The 24,042-nt window shown below is 29.4% G+C and overlaps 1 pseudogene; it reads left to right on the top strand.

Annotated features, from left to right (window-relative positions):
* The first annotated feature begins 15,727 nt into the window (after positions 1 to 15,727).
* LOC130811190 (cytochrome P450 CYP94D108-like) lies at positions 15,728 to 22,426 on the top strand (annotated as a pseudogene).
* Positions 22,427 to 24,042: the final 1,616 nt, after the last annotated feature.

The following is a 24,042-nucleotide window of genomic DNA, read 5'->3' as shown; positions in this document are numbered from 1 at the left end:
AAGGGAAGAAGATAGGAAATGGTTTGCTATATATAGGGAAATATATAGGCACTTTGCTTTTTGCATTTATAAAGACTACAAATAACTAACTGCTGGTCTTGTATGAGACCATATCTTCATGAGATAGATCTATATAATTAATTAATTTTTATAATTAATCACTTTAAAATTTAAAGTGATCGATTTAATATACTAAATGTACATGAATAAGTCTAATAAATATAACATCGTCTCATTTAAGAATTTAGAAATAAATAAATTTAACATTATACTCTTCTATTCTTTTAAATTTGCAATTAAAAGTGATATATTATGAAAATAAATGTTATTTTCAATAACAAACTCAAATAGATAAATAAGTATTTTTGTGTTTTTTTTAAGGAAGGATGAGTGGAGCACGTAAGAATAACCCATCTCATCCCTCAGGCTAATTACCACTTGAATTAAAGAAGGGCCCACCTTGGGATCTAATTGAATATTCTAATTTTTATAATTTTAGTAATTTTTTGTTCTCTTTAATTTTAGTTGTATGCAACATCATCACCACCAACTAATGTTTATTATGGTACTGATGGCTATAACTTTAATATGCTCATTGTATACATTTGGCAACAGTGTGGATTTCGCAGTAAGTTTATGGAGACATTCCTAAGCATGGGTGAATTCATGATACACGTAGATGGAACGTCTAATATTTATCTTTATATATACCGAATCAATTTAATTATTAATCTTATATTTTATATATTATAGAATTCGATATTAATAGAACTTTTAACCAAATAATCTGGATCCCACATGTTTAGGCCTAGAATCTACAATAGTAGAAGTAATAAATTAGTAAGGTATCATGGTGATTTGAAGTAATTGTGTAAAAGTCTATTTAAATATTTTGATTTTTAGCATTAAAGGTTTCAAATTTGAACTTTCTATTTTAGTGTTCCAACTAATTTATAAAAAATACTATTTATAGTAACTTACTTGGGTAATGCAAACTATTAGGAACCAAATTAAAGAGGGGAAGATATGTAAAGAATGTAAGAATTTTTTTTTAATTATTATAGGGTAGGCTGGGGAAGGTGGGTTAGTTGAGATTCGATCTCATAAACCTTGTTTACAAAAATAATACTTACTCCAATTAAAACCAGACTCAATTCTCTTATGTGGGAATATTGCAATGAAAATAGCTTTAGAGAAACTAACTTAAATCCCTAACATAATTAAATATTGTCTCAATGTAAGACAAGTTCATTCATCAAATCCAAACTTTAAAAGTGAGTATTTAATTTTTATAGTGAATATATTAATTAATTTAATCGAACTAATTAGCTCAATATTTAACTATCTCGTAATGAGACGGTCTTACATAGAATTTGTGTAACATTGGTGCTTTGCTGAAGGAAGTGGTGTGACTCAATTGGGCCCTCAAACAATTATCTGGTTGTGGGCCGTGTAATGTTGTCAAATTGTCATATATTTCAAATTTTGATAGTATATGGATTAGAGAACCTTAATATTCCTTTAAAAAATAACGAGTCACCAAGCATAATAGCATATATAATGAGGTTTAACTTAGAGTAATGTTGAAATACTGTGACTTGAACACTACTCCGCGGGGCGTGGAGATCTCCGCGGGGCGCGGAGCTTGGTCAGATTGTGCTTCGCGGGGCGCGGAGTTGCTTCTGATCTTACTCTGCGGCTCGCGTAATGGCGGTTTCTTGGCACGTTTTTGGCCGGTTACTCTTAGTATTTGACGGTTTTTTGTATTTTCTTAACCTAATTCCTTTTTATTATGAGGTATACTATATAAAGGCCTCATGTAATTAGAATTAAAAGGAGATGCAACGCAAAACACAAAGTGAGGAAAACTAAGAGAGAAAAAGCTTGGAGAGCCATTGTTTTGGTTTCTCATGTTCATCTTGTAATCTCCCTGTTTATAGTGAAAAGTTTATTCTCGGTGCCGGTGGATGTAGCTATCACGTTGATAGTGAACCACGTTAATTTCTCGGTGTGATTTTCTTTATTGTTTGTTTGAATCTTTATTGTTTCATTATTGTTTTTCGATCTTTGCTTCCGCTGTTGCACAACAAGTAAGCATCTCAATTTTACTTGGCAAAAGTATATTTAAGGGTTCCTTACTTCGTCTAAAGTAAGAAATTATGAATAATTATCGAACATAAACTCAATAAAAGAATTCATATTAGTTGCTTGAGTTATGCATGTATGGCTTATCTTAGAAGAGAAGGAGAAATACATGAGCATAACAATTTCTCAAACTAGCCAAGGAACAAGTATAAGGCAGTGAGTTTGAACGTGTGACCTGCTCTAATCAGTAAGATTTTGATCGAATGATTGACATGCGCTCAAACGAGCTAGCACTCTTGCTGCTGAAACGAATATATATTTGTGAAAAGTCTTTATCTTGTTTTTGATCTCATGTCCGAACATGCACATAGGTTGCTCAATTGAGCTTGCACACTATAAATACACCACGAATCAATAGTATTGTTGTCATTATTCACATGTACATATGATTAGTAAATTTTCTAGTCTAAATACAAATCCCTAACAAGATGTTCGACTCTATTCTAATTTTTCATTATTGTAATTCTGATTATGAGTTATTGGAACTTTATTGTTATTCATCAATTAATAAAAAATAATTTATAACCTAAGGACGTAATTCTACTTTTAATTGCTTATTTTGTATTGAATTTATTCAATTAATTCAATATTTCCAATCAAACCTCAACCATTCGATGATTATTTTTTACATCTTTATTCCTTTAACTAAAACATCTAGCTTATAGGAATATAATAGAAAGCACTAAATACTAAATTTAACCTAGGTTTAGAAGTAATATATTCTTTAATTTATTCTTGTACTTCAAGAGCAAAAATGGTTCTCTTATCCAAATGGGAGGAAATAACATGCCAAAATGCATTGAATACGTCATGTGATATGAAATTCACATCAATAAGGTATAGAGAATATAATTATATAAATTTATATTTATTTTATTAAGAAAAAAGAATATTAATTTTTTTTTTACCATAAAATATGTAATTGCAAGGTGACATAAAATTCCTCATAAAATAAAGAATATATAATCAATTCGAAAATTATAGTGCGTGGGGAATTCGCTTACGCATGCAACAGAAAACAAATTTGCTCCCCCAAATCCATTGCATATCTGCTTTGTGAATTAACAACTCATATTTTATTAGCTTCGGTAAGAATATTTATCTCCCATCTAACTTAGTTCTTAGTGATAAAGTATGCTTGTCTAATTTTTAAATTTAATCCATTTTAATGCATTTGCATTTTCATTTTTGGATGCGATTTTACTATTTTTATTGATCTTTATTATATTCAATCTCTTATTTCTAAATAGTTTATTATTTTAATTTATTATATTCAACTTTAGTTTCCGTGTTATTTAATAATAAGGCAAATAGATTGAGATGGAGTACATTTTCCAGGTTTCAAATTCAGCGTTTGATTAAGCTTTTGCCTTTCGGTTGAAACCCCAGTATATTATATACTCTATTATAAAGTTGAAGCTTTATGATATCTTATATAGATAATAGATAGATTGATATGTATAGTCAATTATAGTTCAATTCTATCTAGTCTAGAAAAAAATACTATAAAAAAGCTTGTTGAAGTTATTGATAAGTATGAGTTGGCCTAGTCATTAAAGGCCCTTACTTTCACCTTTGTGGTAGAGGTTCGGTTCTCACTATCTATGAAAAAATTATATCTCCCACTACAACAAATTTTTACTTTTCACAATATTAGATTTAGTGACATTATAAAAATACCATTGATTTATATTTTTAGTGTAATAATTGTTGGTTTTTATTTTAAGTTCAACTATAAAGTGATTCAGTGACACTTTATTTAGCCTTTAGTGGCATATGTAATTGTTACTATAGTCTATATGACATTAATGAGAAATGACACCAGATTCTATATCGCGAAAAGGTTTAGTATAGTTTTTTATTATGCTACTAAAAGGTCTAATAAATATCACTAAATCCACTGTATATACTATCAGAAATTTAAAATAGTGACATTTAAATCAAATGTCAATAAATATATTCCACTAACATCAAATTATGTTGTAGTGTCCCACCTTACCTATAGGAAATTCTCTAATCTCAATCCCAAATATAAACAATGATGATATATTATTATCATTGTACTTATTTTTAGTATATAAAATACTTGAAAAAGAAAAAAAATATATATATGAAAATAAAAGTATTTGAATGAGATGTAAAGAAAATAAATTTTCAAATTCAAATTAAAAATTAAATTAAATTAAATAGATATGTTTTTAAATAAAAAAGTATAGCAAAATTAAATAGTCACGTAATTTCATGAACAATTGACATCATAAAAAATAGTTGAAGTGACATATCCCTCGGCATTTAGTACATTTTGTAACTAGTAATCCCTTATGTTTTTCTTTGATGTTCCTTTTTGTTTATTTATACGGTTTCAAAGCAAGTGTTCGAGATTTTAATATTACTGAATGCATTTTATATGAAATTATAGTGGATATATAAAAACATATATATATCGAAGTGAATCAAATAAAATTTTTAATAAATATAATTTAACTTGTAAATATCCTAGAAAATCATAAATACATGTTTTTCTCATCTTATAAAGAATATTCCTATAGGTCTATTAAAGGAAAATGAAGGGAATATAATTATACTCTTTTTTTTTTCTAAAAATATTTGTAACTAAAAGTGTATTTATCCTCACATATTACAATTAATAGCAAACTAAAGAAACATATAAATACATTCACATGCAATTTCACTAAAATGAATTTTTTTTTTCTTTTGAAAATACTCTAAATTGATAAGGAGGAGTTGATAACTAACCTTCTATTTAATTTATTCCAAATTGCCGGAACACATCATATAAACAACTACCATTGCATATATTCCTATCATAGACAAAGACTATACATATGCTACATTGCTACATATTCTCAAGTTATATATACTCAAAGTTCCGTTTTTAATTATTTTTCTCATTTATTTTTTACATAGTTTTCAAAGTAAATTTTGAGGCATAATATCTCTAAATACGCATCATAAAGAATTATTAAAAATGTATAGTAAAAAAGTATACATTAAGACGAATCTAAAGAGATCTCACATGGATATATTTTATCATCTATATATGTCTTACAAATCATAATCAAATTTTTTCTCTCCAAAATAGAATATTCTAAATAGAAAAAACATTAAAAAACGAAGGGAATACTATTTAACATTTTTTTAAAAAAAAAATTTAGGTAGGATAGCATTGTATATAGTATTAGCATATATTAACAAAAAGTGTGAACATAAATGTGTATTTCTTTTCATAGCCTATGTTTTTTTAAGCATTAGCATTGGAAACGTAAAAGTGTTAACAGTTAAGATACATAAAAAGATACAATTAGAAGTTCCAATTGCGCAAAGAGAAAAAGCAAAATTAAAAACTCAATGCATAATAATTTAGTTTTATTGTTGTATCATTAGGAAAAGTAAATAATTTATGTCCTATTTTATAATAGGTTGTTGATATATATGATATATTTAACAAATTTCATATTTGAAAATATAAATGTTTATCTAGTAGACATGCTTATTCTCTCATTTAATGTAATTAAGTACGTGTAATGGTTATTAAACTAAAAATTGACAGGACAAAATATTCTCTAGCTTGCCAACCTTGATAGTTATCGTTGATATATAATATATAGAATGTTCTTAAATCTTTTTTCTAGAAGTGCCTAAAAGTCACTACTTATTTAAAGGAAATAGAAAGAAAAAAACCTAAAGTTGAAGAGAATAATCCTTCCCATCATTTTAAGAAGAATTTTTCGAAAACATGATGCATATATATACAAAGATTTATTTTTTTGCTGAAAAATTTCTTTAACCCTTATATTATTATCCAATAATAAATAATACAAGACTGTATTTGAGAGCTCTCAAACACTCTCTCATAATTAATCAAATCTCTCGCTAATCTCATAATTAAGGATCTTTCTCAATAAATAACTTTGTTTTCATCCTTGAACTTCTCATCTAAATTGTTTAGTTGAGTGAATTGTACTTTTATAAAAATTTAATTGTTTGTGATACCCGTCTGCTAAAAAGTGGTTGATTAATGACTAAATAATTTGACGAGCTATTCTTATGAGAGACTATATCTCGGTGAGGTGACATCCAAACAAGAAGTTTATATGCTAGTAATTTATATGATTAAGTTACTTAACTCATGTATGAGATCTATCATATGATGAGACCATCTCATTTAAGAATTTATGTAATTTAACCCGTGAAATGGGCTAGATTTTTAATTTTTAATTTTGGTAACTTTTTTGGTAGTCTTCAGTCTTGTTTATCCAACACCGTATATAAACTATGTATCCCATTTGCCCATGTTATCAACAACTAATAAAATAAGATTTGGATTGAGAACTCTTAAACTCTCCCTTACAATTAATGTAAACTAAAACCTACGTAATTAGAAAATTGTATTTTTATAATAAAATTTTACCCTCAATTTCATAGTTATAGAAAATCTATTAAGGATAAAAAGTAGCTGACTTATTATCTTTATATATTTTTCTATATGAAGATATACACTTATACAACTTCTATATGATAGCTCCATATTAGGTTTACTTCTTATTAACAGAAGTAATTATAATAAGCTCAATGTGTAAATTTTGTTAAATTTCATTCGAGATTATTTCAAAGTTATAACTAATCACTCTAAGATTATAAAAACTTATATTATTTTAAAACTATAAACGAGCACTTCAAAGTTATAAATAATCAGTTTTAAGACAGTAACTGTATATTGGGCTAGTCTAATAGAGATGGTTTCACCGTGAGATAAAAGTATACATCTCAACGAGTTCTGCAAAATCTTAAATGAATATATTTTATCTCAAACATATTATTCAAAATTTGTATGTAAATTTTTCTCACAGCTTATGTAGAATATTTTAAATAGATAAAACAAAATGTAAATCAGAGAGGAATATATGATATACAAGGTGGGCCGGACATTTACACGGCCTCCACATATTATTATGTGTTATACTATAAACAATTCAATATCAATCAATTGGATTTTTAATAAATGATCAAGATTATGGATTAGTTTAGAAGTGTTGAAAACAAATTTGATGATCTAATATTTATCCAATGTTGTAATCGAATTCGACGTAATCCGATTTTAAAATTAATTTAAAATTATATTAAAGTCAATATAAACTCTCGTACTTGATTTTGAACTGAACCGAATTCTAGCATGATACAAATACACTTTCATAACCACATATTTAAAAGCAAGACCAAATGATACACATATGCAGTTTCATAGCCACAAAAACCTGTCCAAAAATTTAGGAAAACAAATAATGCATCCAATGATGAAACCAAGGAAAAAAAAATCAAGATTCAAGTGATACAAAATTCAAAATGCTTATAAAATATCAACCAAGCTTTGTAGAGTAAGTTGTAATGACATAATCATAAAAAGATGATAATAATGTTTAGAGGTCAAAATAGATTCGATAATCTGAAATTTATCTGATCATATAATTAAATTTCATTTGAGCCGACTATTAAAATAGATTTATAATTATGTGAAGAACAACATGGACTAAAGACTTGACTTTAAATCGAACTGAAACATCTTACACGAAATCAACATAATAACTTGATTAAATCTGACCTCTAATAATATTCATACAACTACCTTCTCTATTCGTTTGAAATAACACCATTTTATTTAATATAAATTTCACATATTTTAATCAAAATGATACTATTTCAGAGGGAGAAGTTAAAAGTCCTAAATCATGAAACATGAATCATGAATCATGCATATACCGACTTAATTAGAGTAGTTTGACAAGTGACAATGGTTATTAGCTAGTGGGCATCTAATCACACCCCTCAATCATCTAGACTTCCAGTCATGTCTTTCCAACTTGCGCCAAGATCCATGTTTTTGACCCAACTACACTTGGTCGGATTATTAAGCTTGTTCCTATATTGATTGGGCATATAACATATTGTGATTTCTCGGTATAAAATCAGTTTTATATTAAGTTAATTTCTTATTAATGTTGTATAAGAAAATCTTCTTATTAGTGTTGTATGAGAAGTTCAAGAATTACGAATTGACCGATTAATTAAAAGTTTTTCCTATCATTGTTATGATAGGAGTTTGTTCTTATTATTTACAAGAGATTAACTTTCTCCTCCCCTCTAATATATAGGAAACTTTTCTTATAAACCAGTAGAATGTTTGACACGGCTTAAAGGGATCTGATTAGGTTCTACTAAATTGATCGCCATAAACCTATCATTCACTCCCCTCCTTTTAAAGGTAGAGTGGAACACAAATTAGATGCATGCCATCTCTTTAAAGTACTAATTTGCTTGTATAAGTTAAGATGGGTACAAATAAAATCATGGTTTGACTAAATGAGGGTATACCTTTTAATTAGGGTATGGTCTTACAATGCGAAAAAGAGAAGGATACATTGATAAAAATGGTGGGTCTAAATGGCCCTATATAACGAAACTATGGCTGAAAAATAACAACTGAAGAGACAGCTCCAGGAGGCAGGCATAAGTGATCCCTTTGTCCTGGGCTTCATTGAATTGTCTGAAATTCCATTTATGTAGTTTGGGCTTGCAATTTGATTGTAATTTGTACGTTTCCCCTTTAAAACAATACCACAAATTCCCTATCATAAAAAAAGTTTACTCATGTTACACAGAACTTTAGTGGGACAATCTCATCTTTGAGAGTAAAATAGTTAATTGAAAAGGTAAAACATTCATAAAATAAAAAAAAAAAAAAAGCCAACTCTTGATTCACGGGTTTTGATGTTGTTGTGTATCTGAAAGGTCATAATTTGTTTAAGTAACATTTTAGTTTTGTGACATTCCATTATTTACGTTCTTTAGCAGTGGTTTGTGCATTGGACTATGAGAAATAATTGTCCTTGTCTTGTACTTCTTCTGTTTCAAAATACTTGTAAAGTTTGATTTTTTTTGCAATCTAATACACTAATTCAATTCTTAATATCTCTAATTATGTACTCCTAACTATATATATTTTAACTTATCAATTAAAAACTAATCATTAATAAAAAAAATTAAATAAATAATGTAATATTTCTATGCTACAAGCATGATTTTGTTTTTGTGTGATTATATCATCAAATTATGCAACTGAAAACGACGATGTATTAGAGTTCGAACAATGTGTTTCAAAACTCCAATATTACCAAGATCGAGTGTATGAGGTTTTGTGACAAACAAATTACGCTATCAACGATATCGACGTTTGTAGGAGAAAATAATGCAATAAAATGACACAAAGATTTAACGAGGTTCACCCAACTAAGGCTACGTCCTCCGGTGTGTAGTATCTCTTATATAACCAAAAGGAGTTCAAAGAACTCTCAAATATGGAGAATTACAATAGAGAAGAGATATAGGCTAGTGCTTGGCTTGGGGTGTATTTTGTGGATAATTACAATGTGATTGAGAGCTCTCTATTTATAGGAGAGATCACACTAAGTTACATTAAGTACATTAAAGCTATGATTAAATGATAATGAAACATCCATAAGTACATGAAGAGTCATAAAACAACATTCTAGAGTATCAGAGACTTCGCTCGACCAAAACAGGGGTTCGCTTGGTCGAGCGGACTTCAATAAGCTTCTGGTTGCATTCTGTCTGCTCGCTCGACCCAACCTCGCTCGACCCAACCTGGAGCTCGCTCGGTCGAGCGGTCCTTCAGAAGGCTTCTGACAGTATTGCTCGACTTGCATAGTAGAGCATCTTTAATCAACCTTTCCACTTCTTCATTAAGTCCCATAACTCTCACACTTCATTACCTTATTAATCCATACTTAATCACCATCATAAATCAATCATCAAAACTTAACTTAATACACCCACATTAACACATTCATGGGATTTCATCCCAAAGGTCACACATGAATGCACCTCATCAAATGTGCACTCAAGTCACACTAATCACAACAGCAACAATTCTTTCAACAATAATGACTCTAGCACTAATTTGTCTTAACCTGTCTAAAAATATTAATTTATTGATATGATACAAAAGTTAAAATCTAAATTAACAAGATTTTATACTTAATTTCAGTGTCAACATCCCAGGTGATGAAATCAAATCATGAATTCTACTTTGTGTCAAAGAAAATGCTACTGGGAGCACCACAACAAACTTTAAATCAAAGACTAACCATAATAAAATGTGGAAATATTAATTTTCTCATGTTATCATTTGCACAATTTTTTATTTTAGTTCGTTTTACTGATTTTTCAGTATTTTTCTTCTGGTAATAATTTTCATTTTTTTTTTAAATATCATTCACAAATTTACAGTTTATTTATTTTAACCGCTTATTTTTATTTCCTATTTATTTTTCTTATAATCTAACTCAATTTCCTTTACAAGTAGTTTTCACCCAAAAAGCAAAATAGTACTAATTGAGATTGTTAGAGCAAATTAGCAATTAAGAAGATTACAATCACAAAGTGCATAATTAAAGAAATCTAAACCAAAATCAAAAATAACACACTAAAATTTTAGAGGTGGGAAAAATTAATAATAAGCTATTGGACTGCTATAAAACCCGATAACGGTTGAAGTCAATTTCATTAATGACTAATGTGTAAAGGTTTAATTACAAATACACTAATACCATGTTTGAGAATGATGATTTCATTTAAAAATTTGGAATTGGTTCAAATTTATTATTTGACAAATCAAAAATTTTCAATTTTGGATTTAGATCAAATTCCACCATTGCTTTTGAAGTAGTTAAAGTTGAAAATTTGAGAATGATCAACCAAAATTTATCGTTCTCAAATTCTTCATTTATGACTTCATAATTAAAATCTATAATTTAAAATAAAATACTTATTCCCAAACATTACATTAAGAAAGAAAAAAAAACTTAAATCCTCTCACTAAAACCTTATCTTTATTGAGACTCTCATTTTCTAACCAATGCTTATGTATATATACAAAGTAATAAGCAGAGAGGTAATTCAAATAACCTTTTGCGCACCGTGAAACAAAATTGAGAAACAAAACATTCTTAAACTTTTGGTTGAGTTGGAACTTTGACATGGTATCAGAGCCAGTGTGACAAGAGGTCACGGATTTAAATCTCAACCACCTCTCATTTGAAGTGGAATATTCAGCACCGGGTATGAGGAGGACCTATGTCGCATCCACACTTTTAGCCCAAAGTCTCTCGTGTGAAGGGGCGTGTTAGGGTACATAACATATCATGAGACTTCAACCATTAACATAAGCTTTTGATTGAATTGATTCCTTAACATTTTTAAGCATCCAAAATTGTTAGAGCAAGCTCCAAATTACCCTCATATAGAGGGTCTTCGGAGTGCCGGGTGGAACGAAGAACAAGACACAAAGAGAAGGATACTCGATCAAGAAGTGAACCAGTAGCAGCAAGCAGAAGGTCTTGAAGACCCGCTCAACTGGTCGAGCGACCCTGGCTTAGTCAAGCAACATGCAATGGTTCAGCAGTAAGTCCAGTAGGCTTGCTCGACTGGTCGAGCATAGTATGCTTGGTCGAGCGAGTGGTTAGAAGCAAATAACGCGTTTTCTGTATTATTTGCGGGATTTGTTTGGGCTTTAAGCTATTGGTCCTAAAGCTTTAAATATGTGTTAGGCTATATAAGAGAGTCTTTAAACATTACTAGAACCAAGAGAGGTGAGGCTAATACACATTAGAAAGGCTAGAGTTTGAGAACCAAGAGAGCTTCTTCTTCTATGTATTAGATTGTGGGTGATCTCCATTGTTGAATGGAATCATTACCTTGAGACCTTGTTCTCAAGTATGTTTTGGTTTGTCATTAGTGTATTGTTAAATATATTAATGAAAGAAATCATCTTATAAGGGGAGGTATCATTAGATACCTCATAAACACATTGTGTTAATTGTTGTTGCGTCTCTTGTTTGTTACTCTGTTTTTCTACTCATAATTCTACCATTATTGGTCCAAAGTATTCTCTTTCAAAAACCCTTATATTCTTGCTTCATATATAACACTTCAACAAAAAAAACCATATATAACATTTATCATTGTGTAATTATGATAACACATTCCGATATTAACAAAGACACTAACTTGAAAAGTTACAAAATACAGCTCCTTTTTTGGCAATGCAATTAGTTTAGTTGCACTTTGCTTATGTCACATAAAGAAGTTCGGTCGACCATCTCTCATCCGGGATACGTATGTGACTATCTTGTGCATTCTTTTACGGTGATTAGTATCACTCTTTCTAAACCCGTTATTTTCCATTATATATTGACTTTTTATACCTTATCCAAGGGGTCAACCGGTACATGACAATAAAATTAAAAATAAAAGTTATTAATGATTGTAACATCTATATATGTTATATACTTTATCAGTTATATATTTAATATCCCTTTGAGTCATACCAAACTAATCTTAGGAACAACATGTTTTCGACCAGATTTTATGTTTAATTGCGTTTGAAACGTGATATGTTTTTTCTCCAAATTGAGTATTTTGGAGCATAAAAGTTATATCTCTTTAAGAATTTTACATCAAAATTAATAATTATATTATTTAAATTACATAGTTTCTGAATTTGTCATTATATCATGCATTATTCAACGTTTTTATAATAATTATATACTAGTGAACTAACATATAATCACGAATCGCATGTGCATCCCTACACATATGTAAAAAGAATAATTAATTAATTTCCTTTTCTCATATTCTTATGTTGGAGATTATCCAACCTTTTTTTTAAATTAAAAAAAATCAATTCAGATTAAACTGATTACATTTTTAAGTGATTAAACAAGCAATTTAAGGTTTCTTCACTTTTTAGTGTTAATCAAAGTGGTTCGAAAAGACGAGCTTTCTTTTTCATATACTTTTTTGCAAACAATGACTATTAATCTTTTATCAAATTTAACAAGTTATCAACTAATCATCATTTTTTTTTCCCTTCCCATCCTTTAAGCTTTTTAGTCAAAGGAAAAAGCTTTACATGATCTACATTGAACATCTATCATGCAAAACATTCACAACCTATACTCATCTCTGTATAATTTGTTCTTTTAAAGCATTCATTAAAAAAATATATGTACTAAAATGTACCCAACATGTTACGTATATCCGCTATTTAACAATAAAAAGTCACATTCAATTCGCTTAATATAAACTCTTCTATTATAATTTCACATGTTACGTGTATCCGTTAAAATATACCCCATCTAAATGAAAATTGATATTTTAATGGTTGCGAAGCTTCGTACGTAGAAGTTGGATGAAGATTCTTGGAAAAAGTGATGAAGTTTTAAGGTATTAAATGGCTGAAATGACTTTAAAATTTAGTACATTTTTAGCATAAGCATAGAATAGATGAAATTATTTAAAAAATATCAAAAGATGAGTTTATTTACAGTGGATGAACAATAGCTAGGTTGAATTACTAATGTTTATTTTTTAAAATTTATTCTTACACTTAATGCTAAATGTTACATTTAAAAGGAGATTTGACATTTCTATCATGTCAGCTTCTATTATATCAAGCAACCGACTCGACTCAAGCAAAGTGATGATTAGAAATCTATTATTTATTAGGTAAAGTCTATTACAATATTATCTAACAAAAAAGTATGCAATGCTCAATATATCTTTTACACGTACAAGAAACTAATCTGTATACAAGTTCTGTTGTTTTCGTAGCTATGCAAAGAAAAGTACATTTATCACATTTATTATTTACGTAGAAGCTAGGCTCTTCATTATTGAGTACTTTAGCTAATTAAACAGAAAAAAATCATTTAGCGATTAGCATCCCATCCTTAAAGCTTTTAGTCAAAGGTTCAATAATTATTAAATTTTTAGTTGAAGTACTTTGTTCACATAGTTTTTTAAAGTCAACATCATAAAAATTCATGAGTTTGAATTTTATAAACCCTTTGTTATTTTAATTGGAAATTTTAGCACTATTTATGAGAAATTTTTGTTGCATCTACTCTTTTAACTTAAACAGCATTTGATGATGATAAATATAATTGGTTATTGATAAAAATGAAGCCAAAACATCATTTAGTAATTAGAGTTGCACTTGCATAGGGAGTATTTATCAATAACAATTTATGGAGTCTAAAAATAACGCTTTTTTAGCAAATAATTGTTAGTTTGAGTTGTTCGCTAATTTGATGAGCTAGAAATATATTTGACTAAAAAGTAAGTTTTTAAGCTAGCTAGCTATTTAAATCAATGTGTATGAAAATGTTTGGTAAAAAGTATTTGTTGACTATTAATTGCTTATTAAAGAAAAAGTAGGTCAAAAAGCTAAAAGCTAATAAAAGTGCTGATATGATTAGTTTTTTATTTTGGCTTAAAGCTACAAATATATTTTTTGAAAATATACATTGAGACAAATCAAACAAAATCTTAAATGGCTATTTTTACATTATGCATAAAGCATATGTAAAACAAGATCAAATGATGAAAAGTAGTTGCTACAATGACACTAGCACCCAATAAATCAGAGGAATAAGTACTTATATCAAAAATGATACAAACTCATTGGGACAAAGAAGTACGTACGACACTTGAATGAACGTCATTATTCTAATAAACATGCAGGTTATGGACACTGAAAGCAATGCATAGACGGGCAAATTCAGGATACTATTGTAAGATCGGTAGAATACTCCCTTTAGTACGTACGCTAAATCAACTCGAACAGTTATTATTCTTTAATAATGTTAAACAATTTAATATTAATAGAGCTTTTAATTAAATTAACTAAATTATTATAAAAGAAAAGTGGACGTACATTAGATATTTCATAACATACAATAGCATCTTCTGATGGATAACTTCTCACGTCAGCGAACATTTGGCCAATGAAGGAACAAGAACACAACTTTTGTAATGGCAAAAGATTAATTAAAGGTCAAAGGCAAATAACAAGTGATTAGTTTATGGACTATAACAAAGCCTATAATCAATGGAAACCTTGTTAATGGGTAATTTTGTAAATTATTATTAGTGCATAAATGATTAGTATTATACACCCTCCTATTCACCTTAGAAGTCCCATTTGACTTTTCACGGATTTTAAGAAGAGTCAAAAGTAGAACCCTAAGGGTAGAAAAGAGAGTGGTATTATGGGTTTTTTAATGTAAGGAAGGAAAATTAGTATGGGTAATAGAGGGTATAATTGAAAATAGGATAAAGTTACTAAAGGCATAAAAATCAAAAAACCATACCAAAAATAAAAATGGAACAATTAAAGTGACTTGACCATAAAAGGAAATGAGACACATAAGCTAAATAGAAGGGATTATATTGTTATTATAAAGATTTAATAGTTTATCACTACAACCGAATAATTATATAAAGACTATAATAACTACCAAAAAATCTACATCAAAATAAAAGTTGCTATACAATTATTAACATGAGTGTCAATGAAAATTGTATTTTTCAATTTGTTACTATGATATATAGCTACCTTCTTATAACAGCTCTTATAATTGGTTAATTAAGCAATTAAACCAATTATAAGAACTGTTAAGAAGGTAGATATCCTCGTTACAAAATGACAAATACGATTTTCATTAGTAGTCATGTTAATAATTGTATAACAATTTTTGCCGTTGATGTAGATGCTTTGCCAGCTGTCATAGTCTATATTACGATTGTGGTAAGCTATTAAATCCTTATAATGTATAATCATAATATATATACGTTTTTATAAACTATTGTCCAAAACATTGGCCGAGGATAATTGGGATTTGTGAGGGAATAACAACATAATATTGTTGATTTTATTTAATAAAGTATATAACATTAACATATTTATGGTTTTAAGTATCTGTTTAAACTCTGAATAAAGCCTTAAGATATGTTATATAGTTGGTCATAGAGTTGTTCAAAAGTGACCCGACCCGAAAATCTGATCTGAAACCGAATGTAAATCGACCCGAAAATGTGTTCCTTTTTTAGGTTTATCAAACCGACATTACTCGACTTGAAGCTATACCCGAATCGGTTGACAACCAAAAAGGGAAAACTAAACCCAAACTGTAACCGACTTTTCTAACCTATACATAACCGTTAACCGAGATTACCCAAACCTACTAATGACGGACCCGAATCATGCTCAAAATCGAACTCGATCCGGCTAAAACCGACTTAACCCAAACGAAGTTTAGATCGAACTGCTGTAAACCTGAACCAAATTTTTACATAGAAGTATAATTGACTAATATTCAATCATCTTATTAGTTATTCTAGTAAAGTCATAAATATTTTAATAAAATAAATTTTGTAAATACATGGTTTCATATATTTAGAGTTAATAATCAATGGTCAATATTTATTTAACTACTTTTAATCGAATTAGATGAAAATTGATAGAACTTTATAATTTTAATTTTCGGTCAAACAAGTAAAAGTAACAATGTAATAATGATCACTAATTGATTTTCATTTTCACTATTTTGCTTTAAGTAAAGGAACCTTAATATCAATTAAAAAATAACTAACAACTTAATCTGATACTGTTTTGATCAATAGTAATTAGTAATTCGCAATTCGTAGCCGAATTCTACTTGAAAATACCCGAACCCGATCTGTACCTGGTAAAGCCGAACCAATTATTAACCGATGACAACCCGAGACCGATTGAAACTCGACACGAACTTTAACCGACACCAACCTGATGCTAACCCGATAGTTCGAATAACTGATCTTCAACCGAATCGTGACTAACCGACCCGACCTAAGTATGACCCGTCGCAATACGCATTCGAAATATAACCGATTCAAAATACAACCGAATCGAATGACACCCGTTCAAAACCGACCCGATCACCCGAGTGAATACCCCTAGTCGGTCATCATACTTCTTGCCATAATCATTACGAGACAGTCACGCAATAGTTAGAATTTCTATTGGAACAACAAGTGGAATCCAAAGTCACAAAAAAATTTGTGTTGCTTAATCCCACCACAAGATAAAGACTAGGCAAATATTTCACATTATGTGGTTTAAGTTTTTCATGAATTAAATACTGTTTAACCAATCAAAATCAATAACTTAAAAAAGGTTTCATGCATCTAGAACGATTCAGTTATATATAAATAATTAGTTATAATATTATAGTTGATAACTTTAATTTGAAAATTAACAGATTTTAAATTCAACCTTAATCAATTTAAAATTTATAGTGTTAAAGTATAAGTTAACACATGTATTGTGATTAATTATAACGTATAATGCTATATGAGTCCATTATAATTAACCTTAAAATAATTACTTATAATATTAAAATGATTAATTATAAGTTTTGTGTTATTAATTGTAACCTTAAATTGATCCATTTAGTGATCATGTATTAAAAAGTTCAAATTGAGCCAATTGAAAAACTTTTAAATATATGATCTCACTATAAGACAGTCTCTTGCAAAATTTGCTTTAAAAATACATCCAAGGTCTAGCTTAAACATTTGTTACGATTAACCCAGCTTGGGGTCCAAATATTCTTCAACAAACATTTGTCAAGTAATCTCAACCCACACACTATAAATTATAAAGCTTGTGTCAAGCAGTTTTTCTGGCTAAAATTATATTAAATTTTTATTTTTATTATCATTTTCATTATTTAATATCAATGATCAATAATTCTACAAGTTGTTTATACATTTCATATTTTCTAAAGTTGTAGATAATGCGTGCTACTAAGCGTTAACTGAAAACAATTATTTTGTTATCAGACCCCTCTTGCCTCTCAAGAGGCACTTGATTACATTAACAGAGAATCGAGTCTAGTCTCCGATACAATAAATATCACTTGTTTCAAGTAAGATTTTGGATTTAATTTTCACCTACTCCTCCCTTTTCGTACTAAAAGTAAAGGTAATCTCAGTATCTTGCACAAGACTAGGTTCGGGTGGGGGGTTGTATATCCTGAAAGATGCGGACAAACCGTACATGTTCCCCTCAACGAGGGAGTAAAGAGGATGCGCGTAATTAAAAAACCCTCCAGCTAATATTTGTACCCAATAAAGTTGAACCCAAAACCTTTTACTTAACATGCGGATCCATTAAGCCACAAGCATAGTCTTTCGTGTAATTATTAAAAAATTACATAAACATAACGGAATAATGTTGTATTGTCTTGTAGCAGTTCATGGTGGGTACTTAGACCTTTTATTTTTTAGTTTAATGATCGAGCAATAAAGAAGTATGTGGTTGTTGATCTAATCTACTTATTTAGCTAATGCAAACCGCACTTCCATTAATATAACAATGTTTGAGGATGAAACTCAACTTCCACTAACACAAACTGCATCAAGTTTCCACGTAAACTTATACTTTGATCTTAATGTAGCACCCCGGCCCCTCGGACCGCTGGTGACTACTTATAGAGATTATAGATTAACCCCACAAACCAACACAACTCTTTCTAGCGCATTTTAGCCTCACTCGTGAGCGCTCGGGAAAACTTCCCAAGAGGTCACCCATCCTAAGATTACTCCACACCAAGAACGCTTAACTATGGAATTCTTAGCAAATGGGCTCTCATGAAAAGAAGATGCACCTTGTTAATATAAGTAGTCTATTAATACTTTTTCAAGCTAAATCTGAGGTATTACACTTAAAGTCAGCCAAATGTTTAGAAACCATTAGCATTAGTCAACACAAGTGACACTCAAATGTTTATTAACAAATAATCAGAATCAAAAGGAGAAGCTAGGATTTTAATTTAGAGGAGCTAAGTAGATACAAGCTGAATCTAATTATATAAAATCTACTAAAATATCTTACAAGAACAAGTACATAAATGGCATTCTACAAACTAGACGAGTGTTCATTCGGATAATTAGGTTGATTTTGGATCATATGTTTTGGGTCAGTTTAAAATTAGGTCTAGAGTTTATATTAGTTTTTACATATTTTTACATTTATTTTAAAGTTGGGTCAAGTCAGATTCAATTATAAGTTCGGATCGATCTATAAATAAATTAAAACTTTTTTTATTTTCTTGTTTTTGTCAAATTTTGACATAATAATGTTAAGGTTAAGAGCTTCTCAAATTGTGAATGCAGACAAACAACAAAGTGAAAATATTCTAAATCGATCATACTGGAAGATTTTTTGGTTGGAAAATTAAAGACCAAAGAATCTCTAAAATGTAAATTCCATCAACTTAATTAATTTGACTGTTATTTTTTATATGTTATAGACTTATAGTATATCTCACAATTTAATATTAATAGTGTTTTAATGAAATGATCAGGTGCAATATTGTCGTCGTACAAATGCATATTGCAGTCAGAAGTCCTTTTGACGAGGTATAATCTGATGTCAACAAAGTTTCTGTCGTTTAAACTACCTATATTCTGAAATACTTGCAAATAATTATGACATAATGTGTGGAAAAAGATCGCTATTAATTTTTTACATTTAAAGAGATAAAAGTTTTATAGTAAGTTCAAAAGATTTCAGCATATCAGACATCTAACTGATGCTGGTCGCTTTATGAAATGTAAATACGTTGGACACATGTATTAATTCAGTATCGGGCCCATATTTAACCCATGGGCCTTGATTTTGGGTTTTACATCGATAACTATTGGAATTGGACTATGCAACTTGGTATAGTGTTTGTGCTAAGCTGATTCACATTTTTGGATTTATGTTCATTGCATGATGCTTTTACTACATTCACAATTTGTTTGGTTGTTGGTACTTATTAGTGATAATGTGAATGATTTATAGCGTAAATTTCCATAAAATATATCATTTCGATCATTCTCGTGGTATTGAAACTGTAAAAAAAAAATTGTGTTCACAATTTCTCATTACCACCTGATATCCCTATCCAAATGGGATATGATTGAAGTAAAAGAAGCATAATAATTAAACTTGTCAAAAGAGTTTCTCACAAGAATTGATCTAAATTTTATTAGCATTCTCACCATTTAATACTGATTATCAAAGGAGCCGTCAATTCTAGCACATTAAATCACTTAGCTTTTACATGATAACATCAACTATTGGATTTGCAATTTGGTATTGTGCTTGAAATGAACAGATTTAGACTCACAATGGTGAATACGAAGATAGAAAAAGAAAGAAAAACAAGAACTACATATATTATATTGTATAAACTATTCAACAATACATTAATGAAATATCAATCTCAAATAAAGAATCTACTCTCTTAAGCTCAAAGTTTTCTCCTTTAATGGAGTTCACTCACTAATAAAAAGAAACCTTTTTAGGCTCTCTAAAACTTTATTTTTCTCTTTGTAATAGCCACTGCTTTAACCACATAGTACTAAATTTGGCCCTTTCTATAGCCCACCAAATCAATAAAAGATCTTCAGCAAAAGAACAAGATATGTCCAATTAAAATTAGCAAAACAAAAATTGCAACAAAGACCACTTGTTGGTTCTACTCAAACGAGCATCCAAGTTGCTCGAACGATCCGACATTGATCCAATGTTCTATTATGCATTATTTTTTAATCTTCCATTCATAAACTCATGCTCTTTATTATACACTACTCCACTTTATCACACTCCGATCCCTAACTCACACTCTTAAACTTAAATTTGGTGCACATTATTTTTGTGTAAACTAAGTTCATACAAAACATACTCATATAACATATCATAAAACCTCAATTTATCAACTTAAATAAATATTTAAAGTTTCGTGATATATTATATACTCTAAACAACCATGTGAATTTTATGTGATAAATAACAATCCTTCATACTTCAATCCACATCACATCACACAACTTTCTCCTTCACTCATCAATCATTGTACTTCATTTCTATTAACAAAAAAAAAAAATCTCTAACCAAAATTTGATCATGGATTATCAAACCCTAAATTTCTCTTCACACTCATAAATCTTGTCTTCATCATCTTTCTTTCATCACTCTACTTCACACTCCATTCCCTAATCATCTCCGATAAACAAACATTCGGGTTCAAATCATACCCATTTATAGGCACTATACCCGAATTCATAGCTAACCGTGATCGGCTTCTTGAATGGACAACCGAAATTCTATCTTCTAACACATTTCATACTTCCATCTATACCCGACCCGGAAATGTATATGGTATCATGACCGCATACCCGCCAAACCTCGAACATTTCCTGAAGACCCGATTCGATAACTACGATAAAAGGCCCCGTTACGTCTCTCCCCTCCATGATCTTCTTGGATCCGGTATCTTTAACTGTGACGGCGATCTTTGGAAACTTCAACGGATAACCGCCATTTAGAGTTTAATACAGGGTCACTTAAAAACTTCATTTTAGACCGTATAAGATCCGAGATTACGACCCGGCTTATACCCGTTTTAAATGAAGCATCGGATTCGGGTCGGGTACTTGACTTGCAAGATATTCTCGATCGGTTTGCTTTTGATAATGTTTGTAAGTTAGCATTTGGGTTTGACCCGGATTGCTTATTGGGTCGGGGATCCGAAGAATCCGAATTTATGCAGGCTTTTGAGCTAGCAACCAAGCTTAGTGCGGGTCGGTTTTTATGTGTTCTTCCTGTCACGTGGATGATTAAAAAATGGTTAAGTATTGGACCAGAGAAAAAGTTATGAGAATCGGTTAAGATTGTTCATGGGTTTGCTGATAAGACTATACGATCACGGATAAATCAAAGCTCGAGTGATCCAAATAATTCGAATTTAAATAATCAAGATTTATTGTCGCGATTTATTAATTTGTTCAGACGAAATCGAAACAAAAGATCCTAATTTCTTAAGGGATGTTGTGATTAGTTTTATATTAGCCGGGAAGGATTCTACATCATCGGTTTTAAGTTGGTTATTTTGGTTATTGTCCGTTCGCTCGGATATTTTAAGTAAAATCCGATCAGAGGTGTATGAGGTTCGGGTTAGGGCAGGTAAAAAAGTTGGAGATACGTACAACTTTTTTTGGCCTATTTACATTCAATCCAGACCTTACACTATGGTCCAATTAATTACCAGGCCACTTTTTACCCTCTTTTCTCTCTTATACAAGCGACACATGAGGGTGAAAAATGGACTTCAAGTGAAGGTGAAGGCAAGATAACAAATGATACTTCATAAGGTTGTGAACGGGTATAAGTTATTTTTTAATTTAACAATATTTAAATAAATAATGCTGAAAAATAGCTTAAATTTTTTGATTTGTGAAATATCAAATTTAAGCAAATTCTAAATTTTCATATGAAATTCATAGCATTAGTTTCGACAAATATTATACAATGAGGTTTGTTATTTGTCTATCTATGTGTCTTTCTTTTATTTTCATGAATTGATGAATGCAATATAGTATACATCATTGTGTTTATGGGTTCAAAGTATAAATAAATTTTAAATTACTAGAAAAAATGTTTCAAGATTTTCAAATAAAGATAATTTAGTGATAACATATAAAACATAATAAAAATAATATCAACTATAATCAATTAACTCCAATATTCCACATTAAATTATTCAAAAGTTGGTCTAAATAATACCATAATAATATAATATACTAAAATCAATTTAATAGATTAACCAAATTTTTATTGTGTGCTATTTTAATGGTTGTTTTCTTCCATTAATTTTTCTTCCTTGCCTCCCTAACTCAATCTATACCTCTCCCCGTCCCTCTAATCAAATAGCATATCTCATTATGAAGTATAACCCTATTTTAAAATAGTTAGACCATTGTTGTATTGTCGAAAAGCCAATTTTAATCATCATTTATCAAGTAGGCCAAAATTCATATTTAAAAAGAAAAAATCAAAATTAAGACCGTCATTTGATTCTTATCAAAGTCCACGGAAGTGCCGACTTTATAAAGGGGTAAGAAGAATCTGTGTTCCGAACCCATCTAAAATTTAGAAAAACAATGCTTAAGATTTAATATTTAGAAGCTTCTAATAGTATATTTAGTAATTAGAGGTCTAAAATTAATATTTTGTATCAGACCTCTTAAGTATTAGGTCAGTCTGAGTCCACGATACTAGCCCTAGTCTTAGCCCTAGCCCCAGGCCCAACCTGTCCATCCAATCACCAAGTACCAACCACAACTTTAATAAATACCACAATCGCTTTTGATTTGATCTTCATTCGCCATATTTTAATTATTCATACAACTTTAATAAATTTCACAATCGACTAATTTTGAATCTGTTGCTATGAGCAGTTTGTTCAAAAATAACTTATTAATAACAATAAGTTATTTTAACTAGCTAATTTTGCCAAACACACTCATAGTCAAGTAAGATCTTATTAGAATCGTCTGATTGCGTACTTTCCCTATATTTTATTTTTATAATTTTTTGTTTTGCATGATTTAAAATATAAAATAATCAAAATAATGCATTGAATTGTATAATAAAGTAAAATATACCATTTATAATGGAAAGAAGGAAGTATATTTATTTTGATAATTAATCATAAAACAATATAAATTCTTATTCAAGAGGGTTTTAAATTGGTCTAAATATTATAAGCTATACTAATCATAACATTAACTTCAGTACTATAAAAACTAAATAAATAAATGTGTTCCTTGAAACATCCCGAAGAACAAATTACTGTAAGTTACTTCTTACTTCATATTATTATGCAAATTCTAGAATAGTCCAAAGTACAATTAGCCTCATTTTTTATTTTTTTAATTTATGACAGTTTAAGATATTGTTGTTTAGTTTTCTCATTGAAAGCGCAAGCCTCAAAAGAAAAATAAATGAAAAATATAATGCAAAAATGAACACAAGTGTTTATGAGGTATTTTGAATACCTCCCCCTCAAATGTAGTTTATTATAATGAATTCAACAATTACAAATATAATAAACCTTCCTTATCTTGAGAACAATCTCTCAAGAT

The sequence above is a fragment of the Amaranthus tricolor genome, chromosome 1 (genome assembly GCF_026212465.1).
Source record: "Amaranthus tricolor cultivar Red isolate AtriRed21 chromosome 1, ASM2621246v1, whole genome shotgun sequence".
NCBI classification, from domain to species: Eukaryota; Viridiplantae; Streptophyta; class Magnoliopsida; order Caryophyllales; family Amaranthaceae; genus Amaranthus; species Amaranthus tricolor.
The sequence above is the reverse complement of the archived record's forward strand: the minus strand, read 5'-3'. Positions and strand labels throughout refer to the sequence as shown.